Source organism: Humulus lupulus, chromosome 2 (assembly GCF_963169125.1).
Source record: "Humulus lupulus chromosome 2, drHumLupu1.1, whole genome shotgun sequence".
In the NCBI taxonomy this organism is placed as follows: Eukaryota; Viridiplantae; Streptophyta; class Magnoliopsida; order Rosales; family Cannabaceae; genus Humulus; species Humulus lupulus.
The window spans coordinates 229,591,473-229,609,678 of NC_084794.1; positions in this window are offsets into that span (position 1 = coordinate 229,591,473).

The window sequence follows — 18,206 nt, forward strand, 5'->3', positions numbered from 1 at the left end:
AAATACTTCTTCAGTTCCAACCCAAAAAATGGCCCGTACCAAAACCAAAGCTCGAAAAAGAAAAATTCCTAACACCTCCTGCCAGCCTACTGCTGATGTCCCATCAAACAGTGGTTGAAGCGAAAATATTCCTGATGCCAATGTGCAAAGGCATGCCCATCCTCGACACGCTGCTCAGCCGGATGTCTAGTGGCATGTTGTTCCTGAGAGTAGAGTGACGATCAGGATGATCGCCAACTACTTAAATAAATATAAACTGACAGGGGTGACCCTGGTCAAACCTTCCCTCTACCAAAGGGCTAACCTACCTGGTGGGGCTTACAGCGCTTGGTCGCGGTTTCACATTGAGGCAGGTGCCACTTTGCCTCTTCACTCATTCTTTCAGGGGGTGGCAAGCTATTTTAGAGTTTCCCCCTTTCAAATTACTCCAAATGGATATAGAATGCTTGCCGCACCTATATCCTTTACAAACTTAAAAAATGGCCAGAGCCCACTCCCTACGAGGTCAACTTCCTTTTTGACCTTTAGTCCAACCCTAACCAAGAAGGCATAAGGTTTTTCCATTTTTGCCACCAGGAAACCGGGAGCACTTTCCTGACTGACACTACCCATATCTCCAATGTGGGGAGGTATCACCAGGAATACTTCCTTACACCCGACCTAGTCGCAGACAACTTGGCCTTCACCCAAGGAGGTAAAAATTCTCATGTCGCTAGCTTCTTCGCTTGGTGTTTTTCTGCCACAATGTCTTAAATTTTCAATGTGTTTCAAGCCCATGGTTGCATCCAATCCCAACTCCAGGGATGGAGTCAAGGGCGGCACTCTTAGCCAGCATGCTGAATGCTGATAAGAGTGTCAAAAATGTAGTTACGGAGGCTAACCTTAGGTTGGCCGGCCTCTGGAATCTCCAACCAGCGACGAGCGAACCTTTGGCGGAAGACGCTCATGCCGAAGTGGAACCCGAGCAGCAGCCCCAAGCGTCTCCTCCGTGGAGGAGAACAACTGGGGTTATAATCAGGGAACCTACCGTTACTCACCGAACAGAGAGGCCCTTGGCTCCTAAGGGAAAAGGAAAACAAAAGGCAGCTGAGCCTACCAAAATCTCTGACGACTCGTCGGATGAAAACGGTATACTAATTTCACTATTAAACCATTTTCCAATTCCCTGTCATCTATTCAATGGGGATGGCAACTTTAAGAATGCTCCCTCCTTAAATTCAGATTTCTTCTAGGCAGTAGGTGGTTCAGTAAATAATGTAACGACCAATAGTTGTAGCGCGGGTACTCTACTTGTAATCATTTTACTTTCATTCTTTTACCATGCGTGACTATTTAGTCTTACTGCTCGCGTTGCTTCCTTTTGTGCAGATATGGACTCTGAGGATGTTTTTGAGCACTACCAGGCTGCTGCTGCCTCTTCTGTCCAAAAGAAGGATAGCAAGAGGGCTCGAGGGGAAAGCAGCAAGACTCCCTCGAAGAAAGCTCGAACAGACAATGCTCCAGCTACTGCCCCCTCAAAGGAGAACTCACCACCTCCACCCTCCTCCGAGTAGCGAGCTCCCACTCCTGCTGACCAATAGCCTTCTCCTAAGGCTCCTAACAGGGAGGCATTGAACACTCAGCCCGAAGGTTCCATGCCCAGCCTCGTGGTCAACTCTGCTAGGGAGAGGATATGCAAGCTCTTCAAGCACAAACGCAGCCAGGCAGCCATTACTAAAACTGTCTCCATGGAGGCTGATCAAGTCGTCAATAGAGGGCTGAACGAGATAGTCAGCATAAGTCAATTCCCGTTGCCTTAACATTTATTTTTGATTCCTTGTCCTTACTTTATCTTATTCTCTATCTTCAGGGGCTGTTGACCTTACCTGTTGGCTGGCGCCATATTGGGGCGTTGGTTTCTCAGGGAAAGAACTTTGACTCCAGGCTTGTCGAGAGTAAGCAAGCACTCGAAGCCGCAAACAACGAGCTGCTCGAGGAGAAAAAGGAGTTGTCCAAGCAGAAAGAACAACTGTGCGAGGACAAAGCAAATCTGACCCAGGAGCTATTGGAAACTCGGGAGACCTTGAGGAAAGCCAATGAAACCAAGGAAAAGTTCAAGGAAAGCGCCAAGCTCAACCATCAAGAATGTGTTTAGCTTGAGCTTGATCTGATTGCCAGCAGGCAGGAGGCAGAGGAGCTTAGAAAACGAGTGTGGGAGCTCGAGGAGGCCAGGGCCAGGGATTTGAAGAAGTACAAGGAGGCCACTTATCTCTGCTTCTACGAATTCTAGAAGCATAACCGGGAGGCTAACTTCAACTACCTGTCCGAACGCTTGAAGAGGACTCTGATGGCACAGTGCGCCATCCGGCTGGAAGAAGAAGAAAAGGCCAAAGTGCCTGCCTCTCCAGAGATCTCCCTAGCAGAGGGATTGACGGTGCGGATGCTGAAGTTGGTCCTTCTGCCGACCAAGGCACTCCTCAAGACACGCAAGACCCTCCAGCTCCATAAAAATTATTTTTTATTTTAATTATACGACCCACGGGTCGTGTTATAAAGACAATTTACTTTTATTGCTGCAAGGGCAGCCATTTTACTTTTATTTGAACAGTTACATCCGAGTAGTATTGCTCGCGGTGTAAAAGAATTCCTTTTGATATTATAATATTGTTTCTTTACTATAATATCTATTCGCATGACCAAACCTAGCATATTACTTTGGCTTGATTTGACAAAATATAAAATTTGAAAAATACTCTAAGTACCGTAGCATGCTTTTACTTATTTTGTTCATGTGTTTACATACCTCCTCTTGGTATTTTTTATTTTAATTATACGACCCCCAAGTGACTGAGCTTTAGGTCCTTGGTCACTTGCCCTGACCACGACCTGTACGAACATTTCTGCTCGGGATAACTTGTAAGAATTAGAATACAGCAAAACAACACACGTAGTGACCAAATACTTGTAAAAAATTACAAAGGTTGGCAAGAATGACTGGCTGCACACAGTCCCTTATAATTCTCGTATTAAAATGGACTAAACATGTCTTTATGAGTGATCTTCAAAAGATCTTACACTTATAAGCGATCATTCATATAACATGACTAACCCTTTTTCAAAACTTGTAAAAAGTAAAAATTAATACAAGCCAGTCCTTTTAAGAAGGACTGTTTATTGATAATACTTGCGCAGGTGTTCTCCATTCCAATAGCACAGAACGAGATCTCCATTTAAGCGTGCAAGTTTGTATGTGCCTAGATGAAGGACTTCTTCAATTTGGTAAGGTCCTTCCCAGTTTGGTCCGAGTACTCCAGCAGTCGGGTCGCGGGTGTTTAAGAAAACTCGTCGAAGTACTAGGTCTCCAACGTTGAATTTTCTTTCTTTTATTTTTGAGTTAAAATATCGGGTGACTTTCTGCTGGTACGCAGCTACTCGGAGTTGGGCTTTTTCTCTTTTCTCCTCAAGCTAGTCTAGGGACTCCATCATCAGTTGGTTATTCTGGTCCTGGTCGTATGTGATTCTTCGATGTGAGGGTGGATCTAACTCGACTGGAAACATGGCTTCATACCCGTATGCTAAGGAAAACGGGGTATGACTTGTTGCTGTTCGATGAGAAGTTTTATACGACCAGAGTAATTCGGGGAGCTGTTCCGGCCATGCTCCTTTAGCGTCTTCAAGCCTTTTCTTCAGGGTATCTTTAAGTGTTTTATTCACTACTTCGACTTGCCCATTTGCTTGTGGATGCGCGACCGAAGAAAAGCTTTTGAAGATTCCATGCCTTTCGCAGAAGTCTGTGAATAGGTCACTGTCAAACTGGGTGCCGTTGTCTGAGACAATTTTTCGAGGCAAACAATGTTCTTGATGACAAAGTCAAGAACTTTCTTTGTCGTTATGGTAGCGAGCGGCTCAGCTTCAGCCCATTTGGTGAAGTAGTCGACTGCTACGACTGCGTATTTTACTCCACCCTTTCCCGTTGGCAAGGATCGAATTAAATCGATACCCCATACTGCGAAGGGCCATGGACTTTGCATTTGCTTTAACTCGTTGGGAGCTGCGCGTGGGATCTTGGAAAATCTCTGGCACTTATCGCATTTTCGTACAAACTCCATTGAGTCTTCATTTATAGTTGGCCAGAAATAACCCTGCCTCATAATCTTTTTCGACAAGCTCTACCCCCCAGCGTGATCCCCACAGAAGCCTTCATGTACTTCCCTCATCAACTCTTTAGCCTTTTCTAGTGTAATACATCTGAGCAGTGGCATGGAGTATCCTCTTCGGTAAAGAACACCATCGACCAGTATATACCTAGCAGCCTGTCTCTGAAGAGTCCTGGCTTTGTTTCTATCTGCTGGTAGTACACCATTTGTGAGATACTCCAAGTACGGTGCCATCCATGTATCTTCTACCCGAATTTCCAAATTGGTTTCATCTACTCGTATGCTCGGCTCGTGCAATCTCTCCACTAGCACTATATTCAAGGTGTCAACATCCCTTGCACTCGCGAGTTTGGCTAAGGCATCTGCGTTTGAATTCTGATCTTGGGGAATTTGCTGGAGAGTATACTTCTCGAATTGTGCCAACAAATCTTTTGTTTTGTTCAAGTAGGCAACCATTTTTCAAGCCCCGTGCTTGATACTCCCCTAAGACCTGATTCACTACCAGCTGTGAATCACTGTAAATATCAAGCACTTTTATACTCATGTCTTTGGCCAACCTTAGTCCAGTGAGTAGTGCTTCATACTCGGCTTCATTGTTTGATGTGGTGAAATCGAACCTAATAGCGCAGTGAAATTCATGCCCTTCTGGCGTTATCAATATCACTCTTGCTCCTGCATGAGATTCATTGGACGATCCGTCCGTGAATAACTTCCACGAGGGAGCCTCGACTTGGGGCTCAGGTGCACTAGGTTTTTTGCACTGCTCGTTATCTGGGAGCTCAGTGAATTCAGCGATAAGATCAGCCAAGACTTGTCCTTTTACTGCTGCTCGCGGTGAATATGTGATATCGAACTGCCCGAGTTCGACTGCCCATTTTAACAATCCTCCGGCCGCTTCCGGTTTTTGCAAAACTTGCCGAAGGGGCTGGTCAATTAAGACTGTGATGGGATGGGCTTGGAAGTAAGGACGTAACTTCCTTGAGGCCAAGATTAAGAAATAGGCTAATCTTTCTATGGGAGGATACCTTAATTCGGCATCGACAAACCTCTTGCTAACATAATAAACTGCCTTTTGTATGCCTTCTTCTTCTCGTACTAGCACCGCACAAGCAGCAAATTCGGTGATCGCCAGGTAAATGAACAAAGTTTCTCCATCTATAGGTTTTGATAAAACAGGAGGTTGTGCCATGTGGGATTTTAAGGCTTGGAGAGCCTGTTCGCAGTCTCTAGTCCATTCGAACTTCTTATTGCCTCTAAGTAGATTAAAGAAAGGGACGCATTTATCCGTCGACCTGGAAATGAATCTACTGAGTGCGGCAATTCTTCAAGTTAAACTTTGCACATCCTTGATTTTCACCGGCGATTTCATGTCGATCAGGGCTTTGATCTTTTCGGGGTTGGCCTTGATTCCTCTTGAGTTCACAATGAACCCCAAAAATTTCCCTGATCCTACTCCGAAGGAACATTTGAGAGGATTTAACTTCATCTGATATTTGTTCAAAACATTGAAACACTGTTGTAAATCCTTCACATGTCCTTCTGCCTTTTTTGACTTTACCAGCATGTCGTCCACATACACCTCCATGTTTACTCTGATTAACTCCTTAAACATGTGGTTAACCAATCGCTGGTAAGTCGCACCAGCGTTTTTCAGTCTGAAGGGCATTACTTTATAACAGTATAACCTTGTATCGGTCCGAAAGCTAGTGTGATCCTTGTTAGAGGGATGCATACTGATCTGATTGTATCCTGAGTATGCATCCATGAAAGAGAGGATCTCATGTCCTGCAGTTGCATCGACCAGCTGGTCGATCCTTGGGAGTGGGAAGCAATCTTTTGGGCAGGCTTTATTAAGTTCTGTGAAATCCACACAGGTTCGCCATTTGTCGTTAGGCTTGGGAACCAGTATTGTATTAGAGACCCACGATGGATAAAACGCCACCCTGATGAACCCATTCTCCTTCAGTCTTTCAACTTCCTCTTTGAAGGCTTTCGATCTATCCTTATCGAGCGGCCTTCTTTTTTGTTGCACGGGTGGAAAAATCTTGTCAACATTCAGGACATGGCTGATAACTGCAGGATCTATCCTAGCCATGTCTCTATGTGACTAGGCAAAAACTTCCTGGTTCTTTCTCAAAAATTCCACCAGTGCATGCTTCGTTGTTGCTTCTAAATTTTTCCCGACCTTTACAACTCTGGTCGGATCTTTTTCGTCAAGTTGGACCTCTTCAAGGTCCTCGACGGGTCCAACATCTTCCTCAAAATCCCCAAAGCGAGGATCTAAATCTCTATCCTCACTTTGGGCAATACCCTATTTGGTGACTCCCTCACCGGATTGGGCTTGTGTATCAATGGCCATCTGCAACCTCTCTGGGGGAGTGCTCTTCAACGTTCCTTTCTTTGCCTTCGTGATCGAGGCATTGTAGCACTCCCTTGCTTCTCTCTGATTCCCCAACACGCGTCCTACCCCTGCGTCTGTTGGGAATTTCATGGCCAGGTGCCATACAGAGGTGACGGCCCTAAGATCAACCAGTATGGGCCTTTCGATTACAGCATTGTACGCCGAAGGACAATCGACTACTATGAAAGTAGTGAGTAATGTCCTGGTAGCAGGCGCTATACCTGCTGTTACCGGAAGTCTGATTGACCCCGTTGGGGCGAGTCCCTCACCAGGAAGCCGTAAATCATTTTGTTGTAGGGCTCTAAGTCCTTGACTGACAACTTCATGCGTTCCAGCGAAGATTTGTACAGGATGTTTACTGAACTCCCTGTATCGACTAGTACTATCTTCACCATAATGTTGGCGATTTGAACATCCACGACCAGCGGATCGGAATGTGGGAACTGGACATGCTGGGCGTCGCTATCAAAGAAGGTTATTTCACCATCCTCTGATCGAGCCTTCTTTGATGCCCTGTCCCCCACAGTCATCATCTCGATGTCTTGGTCGTGGCGTAGGGTCCGAGCATATCATTCCCTCGCCTTTCCACTGCTTCCTGCGAGGTGCGGGCCTCCACATATGGTGAGTAAAGTTCCAGCTACGGGATCAGGCTGCAAAGGTGGCGAACGTTGGCGTGCGGGTGCCTGCTCGTTGCCACCTGGAGCCTCTCGTTGGGAAGTTCTCGAGGCCCGTATGTATCTCCTCAAGTGTCCTTGTCTGATAAGGAGCTCGATTTCATCCTTCAGCTGGTTGCACTCATTTGTATCATGTCCGTAGTTGTTATGATAACGATAGAACTTGGTAGTATCTCTCTTCGGAATATCTTTTCGAATAGGAGTGGGTCTTTTATAAGGCACACTAGAACTCGTGGCCTGATACTCCTCTCCCCAAGACTCGACAAGGGCAGTGTAGTTAGTGAACCGAGGTTCATAACGATTGCCCTTGGCCCGTTTATTTTCAGAGGTGGAAGGCTCATTATGCGGCCGTTTCCCCCCATTCTTGCCATTGCCATTGCCATTCCCGTTGCCTTTGTTGTTGCCGTTGGGTTTTGACCCATTGGCGGCTTTGGCGGGCTCGGTAATCCCCTTATCCTTGCCTGGAGGTTTTCCTTCGCTGGTGATGGCATCCTCGAGCTTGATGTACTGATCAGCTCTATCCAAGAATTCTTGAGTAGTCTTAACTCCATGCTTTCTGAGGCTACTCCACAAAGGTGAGCGGTGCCTAACTCCCCCAGTTAGGGCCATCATCTTGCCCTCATCACCCACTGTTTTCGCTCCAGCCGCTGCTCGCATGAAGCGCTAGACGTAATCATTCAGTGGCTCTCCTTCTTGCTGGCGTATTTCCACCAGCTGATTCACCTCAGTTAGGTGCACACGACTCGCATAGAATTGTCCGTAAAATTCTTTTACGAACATCTCCCAAGAAACAATACTTGCAGGAGGGAATTTGAAAAACCACTCTTGTGCAGCATCAGAAAGTGTTGCAGGAAATATCCTGCACCGAGCGTCTTCGAACACTTTCTGAATGTCCATCTGTGTCTCAAACTTGTTGACGTGAGATACCGGGTCACCAGACCCGTCAAAGTTCGGAAGCGTGGGCATCTTAAACTTGCTGGGAGTATCTGCCACAGCTATCCTTTGAACGAAAGGAGTGCCCCTTCTCCTGTCGTACTCGATATGAGACGTCCTTCCCTTGACCAGTTGTTGTACAACCTGGTTCAGGGCATCTATTTGGGCTTGCACGGCGTCAGGAATCACCGGGGCCTCTGCTGCTGGGGGAATGTACTCATCATGCCGTTCCCAGCGGTCGTTGAGTACATCTCTCAAGTCTTCGTCTCTTCGCCGCTGCTCGCTTGCTCCGAGCTGGTTAAAGACATTATTTTTCCTGGGCTGCCCCCCAGCATCACGTCTCTCGGGTTGGTCTTCCCTAGGTGGTGGGCTTCTTCCCCTACCTCTCTCTCCATTTCTCCGATCAGAATTTCCTCTGCCTGAGTCGGCCTCATTATAATCATGGCCATCTCGGAATCTTGATTGGCTATGGTGGGACCGGCTGTCCCCTCGGTTGCCTTCTCGGGCTGGAACTTCCCGAGAGTTAGAGGGTGGCCTGCGTTGGTCGGTAGGTCCCCGTGCATGATCATGCCGTGGGGGGCCCCGAACCGCAGAGCTTATCTCTGAGTTCCTTCTGTTGCCGGAAGGACGCTGCCCTCTGCTCGGGGGGTTTGGCTCTTTGCCCCTATGGAATCTAGGACTGCGGGGCTGCTACCTGGCTTTATTCTGCCTTGGCTGCAGGGGAATGTCTCGACCAGCCTGGGATGGAGGTTGTGTTTCAGGATCCCTTGGTGGGACATCCTCCTAAGGAATTGGTGGCTGCTTGGGCCTTTGGGGGCTCGAGGGCTGGATCGGCGGGCTACGATTGGGAACCCTTTGGGGTGGCCCATTTGAAGGTTGATCAGGCTGTGAGGTAGGTGCAGCCTGATTCCTAGCCAACTGTAGGGCTTCTTCGAGGGCTGCCATGGCCTCCCTCTGACAACGGTCCATCTCCGCCTGTCTTTCACTCAATTCCTGGCACTATCGCTCAATCTCTTGTTGCTGCCGCACCATAATCTCAGCAGCACTTTCTTGGCTGGCCCTCAGATTAGCCAGTTCATCCTCATCAAATTCCAAATGTGGCTCATTTTCAGCCATGTTTGGAGGAGGAGGCGGTTGAGATGGTGTAGCGCCAGCCGCCTGCCCAGTTTTCTTTGTTGTTTTCGCCATTTATGCTTGAACAATATTGTATCAAGCTCTCAATGAAAGCACCAGAATGTTGACCCTGATTTTAGTCAACTGACACAGAGTCAAAAAGCTTGATGTGGATGGATGTGTTGGAATGAATATAATGACAAAAATAGTCAAGGACACCAAGAATTATAGTGGTTCGGTCCCAAGAACTGGTAATAACCTACGTCCACTTAAGCTATTATTGATATGAGATCTCAAAGAGGTGATCAAAGACCTAGGGTTCTTTGAGTTTCACAAACCTGAGAGAGATAAACAGTACAATCGTAATACAATAGCTCTAATTCTCTCGTAAGTATGTAATTTTAATTAAGCATAAGCCAAAAGTCCTTTTCCTTGAGCTATCTTTCTCTATTTATAGGCTCAAGGAGGATTACATGAATTAGTTACAGATATTCTCTCCTAAATAATCGGATACTCAAGAAATCATGGGAGACAATCTCGGATATGTTCATAACTGCATAAGATTTTCTCCAAATATATCGAGTATACGACCAAGAAGGTCGTACATAATGTTCAAGCGTTGCACCATGGAAATCTTTCTGGTCAATGGTCGAACAAGACTTCCACCAGGTGTCAGCCACGTGTTGAAAACCCCTGACACGTCACCCATACTTGCTTTTTGGATAACAGGCGGACTTAGTGAGCCTATCCATTATTACCCGAACAGAATCATGCTACTTTGTGGTCCTGGGTAACCCTACCACAAAATCCATTGCTATATCCTCCCATTTCCATTATGGAATGTAAAGCTGTTGAAGTATCCCTGCTGGCCTTTGGTTTTCTGCTTGACTTGCTTGCATGTCAAGCATCTGGCAACAAACTCAACAATATCCCTCTTCATTCTAGGCCACCAATACAGCGCCTTAAGATCTTGGTACATCTTCGTGGATCCTGGGTGTAAGGAATAGGGTGTTGTATGCACCTCTTTCATAATACTTTCCTTAATCTCTTCACTGTCAGGCACACAAATCCTATCCTTGTATCGCAGCAATCCACCGTTGGACATTGTGAAGTCACTGCTACCATTTTCTTGTACCAAAGCCTCTTACTTCATTAGGTCTTCATCCACTTTCTGTCTTCTCAAAAAATTTCCAGTAGGGAGGATTGTAACATGAGGTTCGCTAGGCCTTCTGTCACAAATTCAATGTCAGCGTTTATAATCTCCTTATGGAGAGGCATCTCTATTGTATTCAGTGATGATACACTCCCATATCCCCGCCTACTCAATTTATCTACAACCACATTGGCCTTGCCTGGGTGGTATAAAATTTCACAATCGTAGTATTTCACTAATTCCAATCACCTTTGCTGCCTCATATTCAGTTCCTTCTGGGTGAAGAAGTATTTCAGACTTTTGTGGTCAGTGTAGATTTCGCACTTGTCCCCATATAGCTGATGTCTCCATATCTTTAGCGCGTACACCACTGCTGCCAACTCAAGATCATGAGTGGGATATCATTGCTCATAGTCCTTGAGTTGTCTGGAAGCATAAGCTACCTCCTTCTCATCCTGCATCAACACACACCCTAAGTAATTCTTTGATGTGTCACAATACACAAAAATTTTCTTGTCCTCTGTGGGAACACAAAGGATAGGTGCAAAAATCAACTTATCCTTCATGGTCTGAAAGCTTTCTTCACATTTCTCAGTCCATGCAAACTTCTGATGTTTGCGGGTCAAGTTGGTCAAGGGTGTGGCGATCTTTCAGAAACCCTCAACAAACTTCCGATAATAACTTGCTAATCCTAAGAAGCTCCAAACCTCTAAGGCATTCTTCGGCTGGGCCAAGTCTCTAACGGCCTCGATCTTGGACGGATCCACTACTATCCCATTCTTGGACACTGTATGCCCTAGGAAAGCTACTTGATCCATCCAAAACTCACACTTAGAGGACTTATCGTATAGTTGATGTTCTCGTAGTCTTTTTAGGGTTAACCTCGAATTCTCCTCATGCTCCTTCTTGGTCTTCGAGTAGATAAGGATATCGTCTATGAAGACTACTACAAACTTGTCCAAATATTCCTTAAATACCATGTTCATCATGTCCATAAATGCTGCTGTGGCATTAGTGAGTCCAATAGACATCACTAGGAACTCATAATGCTCGTAGCGAGTTCTGAAAGTCATTTTCAGAATGTCTCCCTCCTTTACTTTCAACCGATGGTTGGCAGATCGCAAATCAATCTTTGAGAACACTGCTACCCCTTTCAATTGATAAAAAAGGTCATTTATCCTAGGCAAAGGATATTTGTTCTTAATGGTGACCTTATTGAGTTCTCAGTAATCGATGCACATTCTCGTGCTCCCGTCCTTCTTTTTCACAAATAGGACTGGTGCTCCCCATGGTGAATGACTACGTCTCATGAACCCCTTGTCCAATAATTCCTGTAACTGGTTCTTGAGTTCCTTCAACTCCATAGGTTCCATTCAATAGGGTGCTTTAGAGATCGGTGCTGTTTCTGGGTCAAGTTCGATCACAAATTTGATTTCTCTGTCTGGGGGTAATACTGGTAATTCCTCGGGAAACACTTCTAAAAACTCAAAAATGATAAGCACATTTTCTGGTTTTAACTCTGACTCCTTGGATTTATCCACCACACTAGCCAGATATGTCAAGCAGCCATGTTGCATCATATTCCGTGCTTCCAATGCTGATATTATGGGTGTACGAAAACCTGCTACTTCTCGTATAAAAGAAAAGATTTCTCCTTCTTCTGGTCTGAACTCCAAAGTCTTTTTCTGACTTTCAATCGTCGCTCCATGTTTGGATAACCAATCCATGCCAAGTATGGCATCATAATCTGGTATACTTAGTTCTATAAGGTCTGTCAGGCACTCCCTGGCCTCTATCGTTATAGGTGTTGACGGTAACCACCTAGTTGACAACATCCTGTCTCCCGACGGTAACATTGTACTAAAACTATGCTCAAATAGCTATAAGGCATACCCAACTTATCAATCATATTCATGGAAACATAAGAGTGAGTCGCCCCTGAATCAATAAGGACTTTACACATCATACCAGAAATAGGAAGCTGACCTGTGACTATGGTGTAACTATGGCTGCTTCTTTCTAAGTTAAGACAAAAACATGTGCTGGCACCAGATTGTTGTTACTATTCTGTCCCGTTTTCCATTGTCAGCAATCTTTTATCAGATGTCATGGCCGACCGCACTTGAAACATTTGTTGGTGTCGGCCTGGCATTCTCCCATGTGTCTTTTCAAGCATTTAGGATAGGTGGGGTGCTCTACTCTGCCGCTTTGGTGATTCCCATGCATCTGATCATTATAGCGACTGTTGTGGTTGTTAGGGTGGTTTTGAGTGTTGTGATTGTTGTTATTCATGTCTGAGGGTCTCGGTCTCTTGTCAGTGTCACTATTCTGCCCTTCATTAGCTTTCCTCTTATTGCCCTCATTGAAGCCTTTGTTTCAGTGGGCCTCTCTTCTGGCAGCATTGTTAAAATTAATATTTTTACTTAATATATTTGGGTTCTTATTATTAGTCTTTATTTTATATTCTATATTTTTGTATTGTGTAGACAAAACAAATTGAAGGGGGAAAAGTAACTAGGATCGATGCTTTTCGGAGAGCCCATACAAATAAGAATGGTGAACCAATCAATTAAACAACATTTGAAGTTTTTGTGAGTAATTATTATTTAATTTTGGATATTTATACTTGTTTTCTATTATTGTACATTAGTTGTACTAATTTACATGTAGGAAGAATTGGCTGAAATTATACGTGAAGACCCAAAATTTTGAACTACAGACAATACCGATGAGGATGCATTAACAAAATTATTTGGTAATCCAAAATCTGGGCGCTTAATTGGACAAGGAAGGGGGGTAACAAGGTCAAAATTAACAGTTGTTAATATGTGTAAAGACAAGAAGACATTGTTGGAAGAAGAGCAGCATAATATGAAGATTCAAATGGCTGAAATGTTGAATCTACTTAAAGAACACTTTGTAACAATTCTTTCTCGCACTTATACAACTAAAAATTTGTATTTTTTAAATGAAACTTATCTTTTTGTTTATATTTAAGGCGATAGAGCAACAAGGGAGGGGCAGTCCCACAATATTCCTTCTCCTAAGGTAAATCTTCAAATGGTTTTCTTTCCTTTTAAGGAAACAAATACAAAAACTAATATACTGTCTTCAAAATTAATTTTGTAGAGTGTTGGAGTTAAAAAAGGGCCATAACTTTACAGAAGCAAGGAATGCTTGCTACTTGCTTGATTGGTCAGATGCAATTATTGTTGAAGGTCATTGGGCTTCTAGTGATCCTAACTTAGAGGTGCACAGAATTCCTGTTGGACCAGATTTTATGTGTGTATGGGTTGATGATGTTGTCGTTCCTGGTGCTTATTTATTTCATCCTAACTATGCGATGCTTACTATACGAGAAGCTATTGGTTCAATGATTGCATGGCCTTCTCAAAAGGTTATTCCAAGAGGTATTTATTTTGTTATTTAATTATATAAATGCTTGTTCAACATTAACCGATATGTAATCCAACATTATGATAGTATTATTTGATTGATTTGAAAGGGAAGATGAGAAAGACAAAATGATAACGGGGCCAATTTGAATTAATATTATGCACCATTTAATTAAAGTCCTAAGGTCACTTGAGAAAAGATAGTTGTACTAATGTGTGTAATATAATAAGTTGTTAATTATTCAAACTCAATTATTGTAAATTTTGTTATGCATCATGATATTATTGACTATTTTAGATGAATGATACGATATTTCATGACCTCATTAGATTTTCTTTTATGTTTTATTTACCAGATTCAACAAGTTAAGTACAAAAGAAAATCTGATTTGGAAGGCTTTGTTGTGCTGACATTTGGAAGGTCATGAATTCCTACCTTTACTTTTGAATATGCTAACTGTTTAAGACTATTTTGTTGACTATTGTAAGAATGTTTTGTTTATGTTAATTAGGCAGTGTTAAATGTTTTGTTTATGTTAATTAGGAAATGTTGAATGCTTTGTTTATGTTAATTAGGCAATGTTGAATATCTTAAGACTTTTGGATTGTTTTTTAGATAATCTTGAATGTTTTTTGACACTATTATTTGGTTATTTGAAGATCATGTTGATTTTACCCAAGAAAATATGTATAATTTGATGAATGTGTTATGAACCATATAATTGGTACTCAAAAATATATTTGTACAATTTTAAGGGTGTCTTAAGTATAATAAATGAAGCAGGTTTGAATTAAAGCAATAAAAAATAATTATAGTGTACAGTGTTTTATAATAATAATTCAAGCTTATCCAAATATTAGAATAATACAAAAAAATGTGTTATTGTATCTTATACAATAACACTGGTTTATAATCATAAAATTATGCTATGCAAACTATTTTCTATAATGTAGAAAATGTGTTATTATAAAGTGTATCATAACACTACTTTATAAGTACAATAAATTGTTATATAATCTATTTATAAATAGCATAATGAAATACTTATCTAATTATTAAAACAACACAACAAAAGTGTTATCGTAGGCTATACCATAACACATTTCTATAACTATGGAAAAGTGTTATGCAAAGTGCTCCGACCTACTATAACACCGCTTTCCTTAACACATCAAAAAGTGTTATGGTATATATTTGATAATACTTTTTCGATCTTATTGAAAGCAGTTTTTCTGGTAGTGCGTTAAGCTATACACCTGTCCTAGACCTCTCCGACTCAGAGCATCCACTACTACGTTGACTTTCCCTAGATAATAAAGGATCTTACAGTCATAATCCTTTACAAACTCTAACCAACGTCTCTGCCTCATATTCAGATCCTTTTGAGTAAAGAAATACATCAAACTTTTATGATCGGTGTAGATCTCACATTTCTCCCCATACAAATAGTTTCGCCACTCCTTCAGTGCGAACACAATTGCTGCCAACTCTAAATCATGAGTAGGGTATCGCTATTCGTAATCCTTTAGTTGTTGTGAAGCATAAGCAATCACCTTCCCAACCTGCAGAAGAACACAGCCTAACCCATTTCTCAATGCATCACAATAAACCACAAACTTTCCCTGATCTGATGGAAGATTAAATTTTGGAGCAGTGATCAATCGCCGCTTCAACTCTTGGAAACTGTTCTCACATCTTTCTGACCAAATGAACTTCAAGTTCTTACGTGTCAACTCTGTCAGTGGCATTGCAATCCTCGAGAACCCTTCAACAAAACGTCGACAGTATTATGCTAAACCCAGGAAACTCCTAATCTTTGTGGCACTCCTGGGCCTTGGACAATCTCTCATTGCCTTGATCTTGGATGGATCTACCATAATTCCATCCTTACTGAAAATGTGACCAAGAAAGGTTACCTGAGGTAGCTAAAACTCGCACGTCTTAAACTTAGCATACAATTTGTGCATCCTTGACCTCTGAAGTACCAACCTGAGATGTTGTTCATGCTTTGTCTCTGACTGACAGTAAATCAATATATCATCAATGAAGACGATTACAAACTTATCCAAGTAGTCTCTGAACACCCTGTTCATCAAATCCATAAATGATGTCGAGGCTTTGGTCAATCCAAAATACATAACTAAATATTCATAATGCCCAGACCTCGTGCAAAAGTTTGTCTTCATGATATCCTCATCTTTGATCCTTAGCTGGTGATAACCAGATCAAAGATCAAACTTCGAAAACACTGTCTTGCCTTGCAATTGGTCAAATAAGTCATCAATCCTTGGCAGCGGATACTTGTTCTTGATATTCAACTTATTCAACTCTCTACAGTCAATATACATACTCAGTGATCCATCCTTCTTCTTCATAAACAATACTGGTGCATCCCACGGTGAGAAACTGGGCCTGATAAATCCCAAATCTAGTAACTATTGTAATTGTACCTTCAACTCTTTCAGTTTTGTCAGAGCCATTATGTACGGTGCCATGGATAATGGTTTCGTATCCAGTGCTTACTCAATCACAAACTCGATCTCCCGATGCGACGGAAACCTGGTAAATCCTTTGGGAATACATCCAGAAACTCATAGACCAACCTAGTCCCTTCAGGTCCAACTGGTACGACCTTAGTGGTATCCACCACATTAGCTAGGAATCCTATACAACCTCCTCGTGATAGTTTTCTAGCCCACAATGCTGAAATCATAGGAACATGGGGCCCATTCAAAGTACCCACAAATACAAATGGTTCCTCACCCTCAGGCTCAAAAGTTACCATCCTTCTCTTACAATCTATGGCTGCCCCATACTTGGCTAATCAATCCATACCCAAGATAATATCAAAATCTTCCATCGCCAGCTGAATCATATCTATAAACAACTCCCTACTATCAACATGTACTGGTAATGATCTGACCGATCTCCTAGAGACTACTGATTGTTCGGTCGGCAATAAAGTCCCAAACCCCACAGCATAAAAGTCACATGGTCTACACAATTTTTCTATCACTCTACTAGATATAAAAGAATGTGTAGCACCATAATCAATCAACACAGTGTAAGGAGAACCAGCACTAGAAATCTGACCTGTCAGCCTCTGATTGCATCAAGGTGAACACTCGAGCTAGAGTCAAGTTGTTTGCCTTCTTTGGTTCTTCCTTCTTCAATCTCGAGAAATCCTTCCTAAGATGCCCATCCACTCCACATAAAAAGCATGCCTTCGCTCAGAATTCACCCAAATGCCGCCTCCTACACCGGGCACATCCCGAATAACTTCACCAAATCTCATTGTCACCCTAGCAGCTACTCTGAATACCCCGAGCCCTCCTATCTGGGCTTCGAACTATAGAAGTGTCTGAGGTCTTCCTCTTTCGGTCACTAGGGACTCCGCCCCTACCAAATTCTACAAACGGAGGTACTACCCTCCTGACATCCCGCTTAGGGGCACTCTCGCACCAAATCTTGTTATATGTGCCCTCAACAGTAAGGGCCTTCTCCATTACCTAAGGGTAAGTAGTAACTCAAAGTGCGGAGGTGATCCTAATATTCTGATGTGGATGCCAAAAATCCACCAAGAAAAAAATTCCTAGTACATGGTGAAAATACAAGGCTAAAGGTCACTTAGTCACATTATCAGGCTCAGACCTATAAGTCTTGTGAAACTGAGAGATTGTCCCAAGGGAAGCATCACTTAGTGAGCCATGAAGTGTGGCCTTTGTGGATGCTCAATATTCCATGCCCATAAAAGACTCAAAGTGTATGCTTAGGCCCCATAAACGCCCAAAAATATGGCTGGGTTGGGGTGACCCCGAGCCACTGTTGCCTCTCGTGCGGCAGCCTTGATGGCCTTGCACGCGCCAGCACCAGGCGAGGCCACCCCCTCGCGCGTGCCAGCACCAGGCGAGGCCATCCCCTCGCTCGTACCAGCACCAGGCGAGGCCACCCACTCGCGCGCGCCAGCACCAGGCGAGGCCACCCCCTCGCGCGCGCCAGCACCAGGCGAGGCCCTTTTCCTCGCGCGCGCCCAGCATCAGGCGAGGCCACCCCTTCGCGCGCGCCAGCACCAGGCGAGGCCACCCCCTCGCACGAGCCAGCACCAGGCGAGGCCCCCTGCCTCGCGCGCTCCCAGCACCAGGCAAGGCCACGTGTCCCGCGCGCGCCACGCCATCAACAGGCCTTCCAAGGAGGTCTCGCGAAGGAATAGGAGCCATGCCATGGACTTCAAAGTCTAAGTGGCATGGGAGCCACACCACCAGGTGGCCACACGAGTGGGACGACACGCCAAGGGAGCCGTGTCCACAAGGGGCTCGCTAGGAAGGCGTCTCAGCTTGAACGTTTAGACATCTACTGAGGCCACATGCCCATCACCCATGCTCATGAGTGACCTCGGGGTG